Source organism: Oryctolagus cuniculus, chromosome 4, assembly GCF_964237555.1.
Source record: "Oryctolagus cuniculus chromosome 4, mOryCun1.1, whole genome shotgun sequence".
NCBI lineage: Eukaryota > Metazoa > Chordata > Mammalia > Lagomorpha > Leporidae > Oryctolagus > Oryctolagus cuniculus.
In genome coordinates this window covers 76,162,219-76,173,410 of record NC_091435.1, presented here as the reverse complement: position 1 = coordinate 76,173,410, position 11,192 = coordinate 76,162,219, and positions in this window count along the sequence as shown.

Here is an 11,192-nt window from a genome sequence, read left to right as displayed (position 1 = left end):
TCGTGTACGTAAGTTTGGGTGTACATATGCGCACATTTCTTGGGTGTTTACCTAGGCATTGGGTGTTCAGCCGTGGTAACACAAAGATTTCCTAGGTGGTTGTTCCAGTTCCCATTCCCACTAGCTGCATATGAGAGATTCCAGCAACTTCTCATCCTCCCCGGTAGTTGGCATTGCCGTGTTTTCCCATGTTAGCTATTTGGGCATATACAGCAGCATATCGTTGTGGTTTTAACTTTCATTTCCCTGAGGAATAGTAAAGTCGAGTGCTTTGCCTTCACCATATGGATATCTCCTATTGTAATGTGTCTGTTCTGGTTTCCTCTCCCTGTAGCTATTTGTGTGTATGCTTTTTCAACTTAAGGAAATTCTTTAAATATTTAGGTTAAGAGTCCGTGCTGGCTATATATAACCAAATATTTTCTACTTGCGGCTCTTTTTCTCCTCCTGTTTTGATGAACGTAAGGTTGTTTTTTTTTTTTTTTTTTTTTGACAGGCAGAGTGGACAGTGAGAGAGAGAGACAGAGAGAAAGGTCTTCCTTTTGCCGTTGGTTCACCCTCCAATGGCCGCCGCGGCCAGCGCGCTGCAGCCGGCGCACCGCGCTGATCGGATGGCAGGAGCCAGGTACTTCTCCTGGTCTCCCATGGGGTGCAGGGCCCAAGTACCTGGGCCATCCTCCACTGCACTCCCTGGCCACAGCAGAGAGCTGGCCTGGAAGAGGGACAACCGGGACAGAATCCTGCGCCCCGACCGGGACTAGAACCCGGTGTTCTGGTGCCGCAAGGTGGAGGATTAGCCTAGTGAGCCGTGGCGCCGGCCCATGAACGTAAGTTTTATAATTTAATATAGTAATTTATCAACCTTTTCCTCTGGTTGGTATTTCCTGTGTCGTGTTTAAGAAATCTTCCTCCTCTGAAGAGCCTCACCTATGTTATCTTCTAGACCTACCATCAGCCTGGATTTGGCTTTGATGTATGGTATGAAGGGAGAGTCAAAACTCATTATTTTCCATTGGATTTAATCCACTAAGCAACACTCATTGACATGATTGTCTTATCTCATGCAGTATTCAGTTTCCCTCTGTCAAATAGCAAATGTCCCTGTATCTGTAGATCTGTTTCTGGATCTTCCATTCTGTCCCAATGGCCCATACTGCTATCCTTGACAATTCTACTTGGTTATAGTTATTGTAGCTTTATAATAAGTTTTGATAACTGGTAGTCTTCAAACTGTTCTTGCAGTCTTGGTTATTTGTGGCCTTTTCCTTTATATTTTCATATAAATTTTAGAATTGGTTTGTCAATTTGACAAAATAAATAAACCTTGCTGGCATTTTTATTATAATTTTTGTTCACACTAAGGGTAGAATTGAAATTTTTATAACATTCATTTTTCAATCCTTGAACAAAATTTGGCACTTTATCTATTTTGGTCTTTTTTTTTTTTCTCTTGATAGTGTTTTGTAGTTTTCTATGTAGATGTCTCTGCTTTGCTTTTTTTTTTTTTTTTTTTTTTTTTGGCTTTGCATTTGCAGACTTTGTAGCTGAAGAAACTGGTTTGTTATCTTAGTGGCTATCCTGGGTTGCAAGGCCTGATTTCCATTTTTGGTATTCTTTTTATTTTTTTTTAAGATTGTACATTTATTTGAAAGGCAGAATTACACAGAGAGAGAGAGTGAGAGAGGGAAAGACAAGAAAGAGATCTTCTGTCTTCTGCTTCACTCCTCAAAAGGCCATATTGGCTGGAGCTGGGTCCATCCGAAGCCAGGAACCAGGAGCTGCTTAGTTCTCCCACGTGGTACAGGGCCCAAAAACTTGAGCCATCCTCCACTGCTTTCCCAGGAGCATTAGCAGGGAACTGGATCAGAAGTGGAACAGACAACCTTCACCTCTGCATTTTTAAAGATTTATTTCTGATGCCGATGCTGTGGCATAACAGGTGAAGCTGCTGCCTGCAGTGCCGGCATCCCATATGGACACTGGTTTGAATCCTGGCTGCTCCACTTCCGATCCAGCTCTCTGCTATGGCCTGGGAAAGCAGTAGAAGATGGCCCAAGACCTTGGGCCCCTGCACCCTCCTAGGAGACCTGAAAGAAGCTCCTGGCTCCTGGCTTCTGATTGGTGCATCTCCGGCCATTGTGGCCATCTGGGAGTGAACCAGTGAAGAGGAAGATCTCTCTCTCTCTTTTTCTCCCTCTCTCTCTCTCTCCCACTCTCTGCCTCTCTGTAACTCTGCCTTCCAAATAAATAAGTAGATATTTTTAAAAGATTTATTTCTAAGTATTTGATGAATCTGATGTTATTGTAAATGCTGCATTTAAATTTTTAAAAAAGATTTACTCATGTATTTGGATAGCAGAGTGACAGAGAGAGGGAGAGAGAAAAAGAGATCTTCTATCTGTTGGTTCATTTCTCAAAATGATCACAATAGCTGAGGCTGGGTCAGGTTGAAGACAGTATCCAAGAACTCCATCTAGATCTCCTGAGTGAGCCGCCATCTGCTGCTTCGCAGGTGTGTTAGTAGGGAGCTGAATCGGAAGTGGAGAAGCCAGGCTCAAACCAGCTCTCTACAGGGATGAGCCAAAAGGCCTGCTCCTCTGTTTAATTTTTTTTTAACTTTCTAATTGTTTATTAGCTATGCATACATACAATCAATTTTGCTGTTTTACACTTTCATCTATGATCTTGATGGATTCCCTTATAAATGCAAACCATGAAGTCATTGTCGTAGATAGTTTTACCATCTGTAAATAATGTCCGTTATTTCTTAATTTCTGACCTACATCTTCCTCCTCCTCCCCTTCTTTTTCTCTTCTTCCTTCTTCTAATGGAGCCTGATGGTCCTGGGTGGGGCCTTCAGTATAGGGATAAACAGAAAGGGTGGTAGAAGACAACTTCCTCTCAGACCAGGCCTCAGGGAACAGGAAGGCTTCTGTGCTTTGCCATTCACACGGTGCATGCTGGTAGGTTTTTATCATCTCTCATTGGATTGAAGACGTCCTCTTCTGTGCCTAAGGATTTTCTAATTGTCTTTTGTGAATGAGTATTGAATTTCTGCACTTACTAGGATTATTTTTCTCCTTTATCCTGTTAATGTTTTAAGTACATTAATAGATATGCAACTGTTAAAACAACCTTGCATTCCTAAAACAAAGCCCAGCTCATTCTTGGCATGAACTCAGCTTCATCATAACACGTTTTCCTCTCTGTGTATTTCCCTCCTTATGTATTTCTGGGCTTGGTTTGAACATTTTTTGTTTGTTTGTTTAGAATTTCTGCACCTTTGTATGTTGTAGTATCATCATCAGGCTTTGGTATCACAGTTATGCTTGCTTTATAAAATGAATTGGGTAATCCCCCCCCCCATTCTCATCCACTGAAAGAGATCTTTGAATCAAATTATAGCTTTTGAACCCCATCCCATTTGCCTTGCCTTGCCTGCTCTCCCTGACTGTGTCTTCTCTTAGTTGCTTATGCTGCAAACCTGGGAGTTTTTCCATCAGTCCTATTAGTTCTGTCTTCAAAACATCCTGAACTCAACTCACCGTCTCTGCTGGTGCCACTCATTTCAAACCACCATTAAGTAATATCCAGATAAACCTCAGTTCATGTCCTGATTTGCCCTGTTCCTCTCTGTAATCAATCCCACTCACAACAAAGAGGCCACTTAAACAAGTATAAGACCTTATCACTGTCAAGCTCAAAATTTCAAATGACTTCCTATCACCCTTAGGATAAAACGCATGCTTCTTGCCATGTAGTATTAGTCAGGAGAGGCTTATCACTACGTGGAGCACAGAGGTTTGTTTTTCTCTAACTCAAAATCTACCAAACAGTCTGCATGACTGAGAAGGACAACCGTGCTTCCAGTTGGCCCTCTGTGATTCAGCCAACGTCGACCATCAGGCTGGACATCTGAAGGGAGAGACAGCTCAGTGCCCCGGTGCTGGCTCCTCCGTGCTCGGCTCAGGAGTGACACCCGTTCCACGTCTGCTCTGCTCGCAGCTCCTTGATTCAAAATAGGCACCTGGACGCTCTTAGGAATCAACGTGGAGCTCTGTGGATAAAGGGACTGGAAGATGCGGGAAGGGAATGGAATGTTTGATGCCTTCCAGTCTTCCAGCCACCTCTAACCCTCGAGGCCCACCTGCCGCTCTCCCCTGCTACTTCACTCTGCGCTTGCACCTGCTCACCCTGTTGCAGCCACACTCGTCATTTTGCTGTTCCGCAGGCACACCTCACTCTTTCTGCATGTGGCCCGTGCAGGTGTTCCTTCGTCTGGAACACTTCTTACTCCTACCTTCGCTAGAAAGGCTGCTTCTGCTCTCTCAGTCCCCGCTGGACTGTCCCCAGGCCAGCTAAGACGCCTGCCTCATTCACCATCACTTTCCATCCCTTGGCCTTTTGTGGACGTTCAGAGCTGGCTTTTCGTTTTCCTCTCCTTTTGGGATTCTAGTTCTGTGCTTGGTAGAACTTAGGGGTCCCACATGGCTCATACTGTTTTCTCATTTTATTCTGGAATTATGGTATGTATCTATTCTGCCTCTCCCATGCACATTTTGCAACACAGGGCTCCTGTCTGTGTGTTGAGAGATTTAATCGCTCTCTTGTCAACCTTTGAGGGCTGCTGTGGAGAGTAAATAAAGAAATAAGCAAACATCAACAAAAAGCACAATGTTCCTTGTAAACTGAGTCTCAACACTACCTAGGGTCGCGTCAGTGCCAGGCCTAGGGGTCCCCAGAGCAGGACTGTCCTTACAAACTATGGGTTCTGGGGGTAAGGGCCTCTGTCAATCCTTTTTTTTTTTTTTTAAGGTTCAGACTTTACATGGGAGAAGTTGTGCTTTTTTACCTAATAGTTTATGGAAGACAAAAAGGCAGTTGGATTTCAATGAGCTTTTCAAATAAATTTTTAGGATTAGAAAATTAAAACCACAGCATCACTTTGGGTATTTGAAAAATAGCTTCCTATCTGCATTCAGAACACTTCCGTTTATTTAGTGCACACAAATGCTCGCCATGATATGGACTCGAATGCCTTGACAGTACCTCCACACAAGAGTCCTACACGTGTAAACAGAACGCCTGTGAGCCATAGCTTCTTAGTTTTCAGTAATAAAGTCTGGCATGCAGTGAGATGAGCTCTGGCGGGGGGGGTAGTAAATAGCCAATTTTTTTTAAAACAAAATATTTATTTATTTGAAAGTCAGAGTTACACAGAGAGGAGAGGCAGACAGAGAGAGACACTGGTTCACTCCCCAACTGGCCGCAATGGCCGGAGCTGTGCCGATCTGAAGCCAGGAGCCAGGAGCTTCTTCCGGATTCCCCACGTGGGTGCAGGAGCCCAAGGACTTGGGCCATCTTCTGCTTTCCCAGGCCATAGCAGAGAGCTGGATCAGAAGTGGAGCAGCTGGGTCTCATCCCTATAAGGGATGCTGGCGCTGCAGGTGGTGGCTTTACTCACTACACCAAAGTGCTGGCCCCAGTAAATATCCTTTTATCGCATGAATACCTAACTGAGTATCCACTGCTGGCAGGGCTGTGCAGGGGCTTCCCTGGCTGACTCCCTCCTCATCTCTGCCCTCAAGGAGCTAGAAAAGGTGATGCACAGTTTTCCAACCCTTCCCCATCCTCCCCACTCTCTCCACTGATGTCTTATTAAATCAAGTTCCATGGGCCTGGCTCCTATCTTTCCCAGGAGACTTTTCAGTGCCCCATTTAAGCAGGCATCTTGCAGCTCTCAAATAGTTTAAGGTGAAGCTGGATCCTTGACGCATAACCAAACGGGCGCCCTGCCCGTCTGCTGTGGCAGGCGTGACAGAAGCAGTCGAAATCGCTCCGTGAGCTACGCAGGCGCATCAGATCTCACTTCCCGTGGCTGAGATCAGGGAGGGCTCACGGGGACACTGACTTCGAGCCGTGCCTTAGAAGACAGAGTTTGGAAAGGCAGAGGCAGACCACGTGGGAGCAACGGTTCTTTAGTGGCCAACTGGGGACCTGCACTCTGATCCAGAGCCGATGGGAAGTGACAGAGCCCAGGGCAAACCGTGTTCATTGCAAATGCCTGCCTCTGGTGGGGTGCAGCTGTCTTGCAAGTATCCCTGCAGAGATACAAAGTCAGGAGGAGAGGAGAGGCCAGAGCAACAGCCAGTGGGCCCGTGAGGTGCACAGCCCAGAACCAGGTGACGAGCACAGCGAGAGACTGAGGGAAGTTGAGCCCTTCTGGGAGCTCCTGCCCCTGGTTTCCTGTAGACACCCACACAGATCTTGAGGATTGAAGAAGTGTGTGCAATGCTGTCAGCAGTTTCACTTCCGACTGTCGCTGACTTCACGCCTGGGCAGGTGCGGGTGTCTTGCGTGCAGAAATCTACCTGGAGCTCCTGAAACCTCATTTCACTTTTGGTTCACTTCTCTGACATGCTCCTTCTACACAACACACACTTGCCAGCTGTCACATGATGGCTTCCCTTCAGAAGGGACTGCCCAGGACACAATCAGCTCACAAATCAGACCACTCCAGGCTGTGACCGGAACCTTTGCTCAACGGCCCTCAGAAGCATCCCTCCAGGATGATGCAAACGTGGCCTCCCTGTCCCCACTCCCCACCACATCCTCCCACCGCTGTTTGCATTGACCCACCCCCGCCAGGACTCTGAGTGCTCTGGGACTGTGCCCTCAGCACTCACCTCACTCCCTACTGCAGGCCCCTGAGGGTTGCCTAGACTCTGTGGTCCCAGCATCCGGCACAGGGTCACATGCTTGGCACTAGTGAGGAATCCTTAGCCACTTGTTAGACTCAGCTGATAACTGGAGGTAGGATGATTCATGCACCCATTTCCCCGTAGGCAAGGTTAGCACTTGGGATTTTTGAGACATTGGTTCTACTTTCTAGTTTCCTTTTGCCTCTCTTCCCTATTCAAGCCAGGATCCTTTCTCTTTGACCCTTGGGTCACCGAGGAAGGAGGTATTGTCTTTCTTTCTCTCTCTCTCTTTTTTTTTAAATTATTTATTTATTTGAGAGGTAGAGTTACAGACAGAGAGGGAGAGACAGAGAGCGAGAGCGAGAGAGAGATCTTCCATCCGCTGGTTCACTCCCCAAATGGCCACAAGGGCCAGAGCTGAGCTGATCCAAAGCCAGGAGCTTCTTCCGGGTCTCTCACGTGGGTGCAGGTGTCTAAGCACTTGGGCATCTCCCACTGCTTTCCCAGGTGCATTAGCAGGGAGCTGGATCAGAAGAGGAGCAGCCAGGACATGAACCAGCACCCACATGGGATGCCGGCACCAAGGGTAGAGGCTTAGCCTACTAAGCCACAGCAATGCCCCTAGGAGATCATTTCTATGTGGTTTCTGCAGGCTCTGCCAAGTTGCTCAGGCCTGACGGCCCTCCCTCTCCTGCCCGCGGGCAGTTTGTCCCTCAGTCTTGCCCTCCCTGAAGTGCCTGAGAGGAAAACAAGAGCTCCTCTCCTGTATCCTCCCCAGTTTCTTCGCTTTTCCCCTGTACTTGGTTTATCTCGTCTCTTTTGCTTCCTTTCTCCCCCCCCCAAACTATCGAATGTCTATCTTGACTTCATCAAAAGCAATTATGCTTTTAAGAAGCTCTCCTATTTGTACCGGTAGCTTATCTAAGCCAGTGAGCCTCACCTGAACACAACTGAATATATAAAGGACCGTCAAAAGTTTATGGAAAATATGCATTCTTTAAAAACTATGCATGGATTTCAAAATTGTTTTGCACCAAAGTAAACATCTTTTAGTTCCATTTTCCAGTGGACTTTTGGAAGCGCCCTTGTGCAGGTTTAAGAAGGCCTTCATTTGTCATGTGTGTTGGGGGGGGGTGCTCATGATTCCAGTGTCTGGCCTGGTGGAGTGCTAGACCTCAGAGCTGCTGCTGGCATGGATGAGCCCTGGAGACCGCAGGATCCTGGGAATTCCCCCCTGGCCCTCAGTAGTGGAAGTTCATCACTCCCCTCCCTGCTTCCTCTCTGTCCACAGGGATTCTACTGTAATTACTTAGGTAGAGTAGTGATTCTCAGCCCTGGCTCTACAGTAAAATTAACTGGGAAGGTTTTTCAAAAATGCCAATGCCATAGACAAAACAAGATGGCCATGAAAGTTGGTAATTAATGAAACTGGATGATAGGTACTTGGGAACTTGTTGTACTGCCTTCCTCATTTTATACATGTTCAAAATGTTCCATAATAAAAAATAAAAGTAAATTTATGGGACCAGCATTGTAGCATGGCAGGTATAACTGCCGCCTGCAATGTTGGCATCCCACAAGGGTGCCAGTTCACGTCCTGGCTGCTCCACTTCTCATCCAGCTCCCTGCTAATGGCCTGGGAAAGGCAGCAGAAGATTGTTCAAGTGCTTCGGCCCCTGCAACCTATGTAGGAGACCTGGATGAATTTCCTGGCTCCTAGCTTCAGCCTGGCTCAGCACTGGTTACTGTGGCCATCTGGTGAATGGAACCAGTGGATGAAAGATCTCTCTCTCTCTTTTCTGTAACTTTGACTTTCAAATAAATAAAAATAAATTTTAAAAATAAATACATAAAATATATTTATTTATATAAGTAAATGCACATGCATATGAAATAGGAAAAATACCAATGATTGGACCCACAGCAAAGCAATTAAAACAGAAATTTGGGCGGGGGGTGAGTGGGGAATTTGAAGTTTTAAAAGCTTCCCTGGGATTCTGAGGTCTGTGTTGGTTCTATGGGGATATGAAAATAACAGAACTGATTATAGTAGCTGCCACTGGACTGTGACCTTTTGATGAAATGCTGGATGTGGCCTCTGATTCCTGATCTGGATAATTGGCCAAATACTCCTGGTGTGGCTACCAAGGCTATATTCCACCTGGTCTATACTGAAGGATTTTGAAGTAATTTATAGACCACCAACATTAGCTCATGGTAGTTCTTTTTATTATTTTCCTACTAATGTGTGAGTTTCCAGAGAAAAAGCCCTGTCTTCTTAGTATTTACATTCTCAACACCTGGCACATGGTCAAACACCTTGCCATTATTAGCAAGTGTTTGTTAAACTGAGTTTTTAAAAAGCAGAAGAGTATGGGATGATATGAGTAGGCACTGGGTTAGACGGCCAAGGTTGCAATTTCTGCTCTGCCATTAGCTTCGTGTCTGTGAGAGTCCTGAATCCACTCAGGTCTGAGGCATCTCCCCCACTCTTCCCTGGCATCAGGAAAACAACAACACAGAGGCACCATGCACCTGGAGAGCCTCACCGTTCCCACAGTTTGTCCCAGCTGCAGATCAGGGAAACACCCTGTGCCTCCCGGGCCCTATCACTGCCCCAGCTATGAATCAGGCAGCTCCAGGGACTCCCTGTGTCAGGGACACCCTGTCTCATGGTATCTGGGATCCTCCCCAGCTGCTCCAGCCCACATCCCACAGTCCTTTGTTCAGCCGCTCCAACTTATCTCCCACCTATCTCCCTCCTCCCTAGACACAAGCTCCCTATAAAGCCCCAGCACTACACATGAGCCCTGAGCTCCTCACCCTCTGAGGCTGCTCCTGGCAGTTCTTCGCCCTAATAAAACTCTTTTTTTTTGCTCAGTGTGGCCTTGGTTGTCATTCTTGCTCGTGGTTGAAAACCCCAACAGTGTCATTGTCTGCTTACTTAACTGCTGGCCATCTCAGCTTGCTCGTAGGTAAAATGGCAAACAAAAACAATACCAAAAACCAACCAACCAACCAAACCAAAAAATCTTCTCATGAGGTTGTTGGGAGAATTCAATGAATGTGTGTCTACAAAATCACTTAAAACCATGCATGGCCTGAAACAGGTAAGGATGCAATGAGTTGCGGATTTTGTCGAGAGGGGTCTCAGAACAGTGGCTGGTACACAGTAGATCTCCAATAACAGCCTGCTGGGTGAGTGAAAAATCATTCTAGGTTTGCGATTGCTTGTCTCCAATTTTACCCATTTGCCTGTCCTCTCTCCATAAGAAACATGGCACAGAGCAGGTCTAGGATTAAACCTTACTTTGAGAGTCAACAGGAGTGACCTCAGGGTTGGGGTGGGTTGAATTGTAAGTACCAACCAGGAAGGAGGCCTTGAGTGGAAAAGTTGGGAGGGCTGAGGATTGCAAGAGAGAAGGGACATTTTCAGCTGAGTCAGTCGGACCCTCTTTGCTGCAAGGTGGGGAGACCACATTTTGGGCTGCCTTTCTCAGGCTATTCACTTGATCTGTACTGGACTCACCTAGATCTTCCCACGTCCACTCACTTAGACCTGGTTGGATGTTAGACCTTGAAGACAACAGAAGAAGGCAAAAGAAGAGTCTGTATTCAGATAAACACTGCCCTTAGTTCATTCTCAGGAGATTATTAAAGCTCGCGGTCACGTGCCATACAGAATCAGAGTCAGGGAAAGCCAGCCCAAGCACAGGGCAGGTTTGCAAGTGCAAAGTAAACGGAGAATCAGCCGTGCTTTTCTCTAGTGGCTTTTGGGGAAATTCCCCTCACCTGACAACCCCAGGTTCCTGCTCTGACTCTCTGGGGCTGGTATCTACTGGACAGTTTATTTTAAAAGCACAATAATAATCATAATGACCCTTGATCAACTCAGTTGGAGCTAAGGATTTGTTTTGAGAAAAAGGAAGAGAGAAAGCCAAGGGAAAGGTGAAGATTCTCCTACAGAAGTTCCCGATTTCCAGGTTCAGCAGTAAGGAAGCCCTTCTCTGGAGACATCAGCAGGAGGCAGTGACACTTTTGGAGCTGGAGAATAAGTTGCGAGTGTCTTTGGAAGGCAGTATCTGACCCAAGCAAGAATGGGCTGGAAGGGAATCAACTGGAGGGAGAGACCAGTTCAGGGGTTGGTGTCAGCTCAGAGCCTTACAGAGGGAGCCAGGGAGGCAGGGCCAGCTCGCGGATGTATTTTAAAGAACCTGAGAGGTGCTGTTGGGTGTAATAAAGCCTTAGGGGGAAGATAGAATTGACTATTTTTGGCACCGTGATGTTCTGAGTCACAGATGACTCAGGCCTCGAGGCCGGATGAAGCAAAAGAGGAACAATTTAGGGTAAGATGTTGACTTGGTTTGGATGGCTTGAGTGTGAGCTGCTGTGAGGACACTAAACGGACACATAAAGCAAACAGTGTGGCTTCCCAGACGAAAGGGTGCGCACTGAGGGTTAGCAGGAGCTCAGGGCCTTCAGAGAGGCATC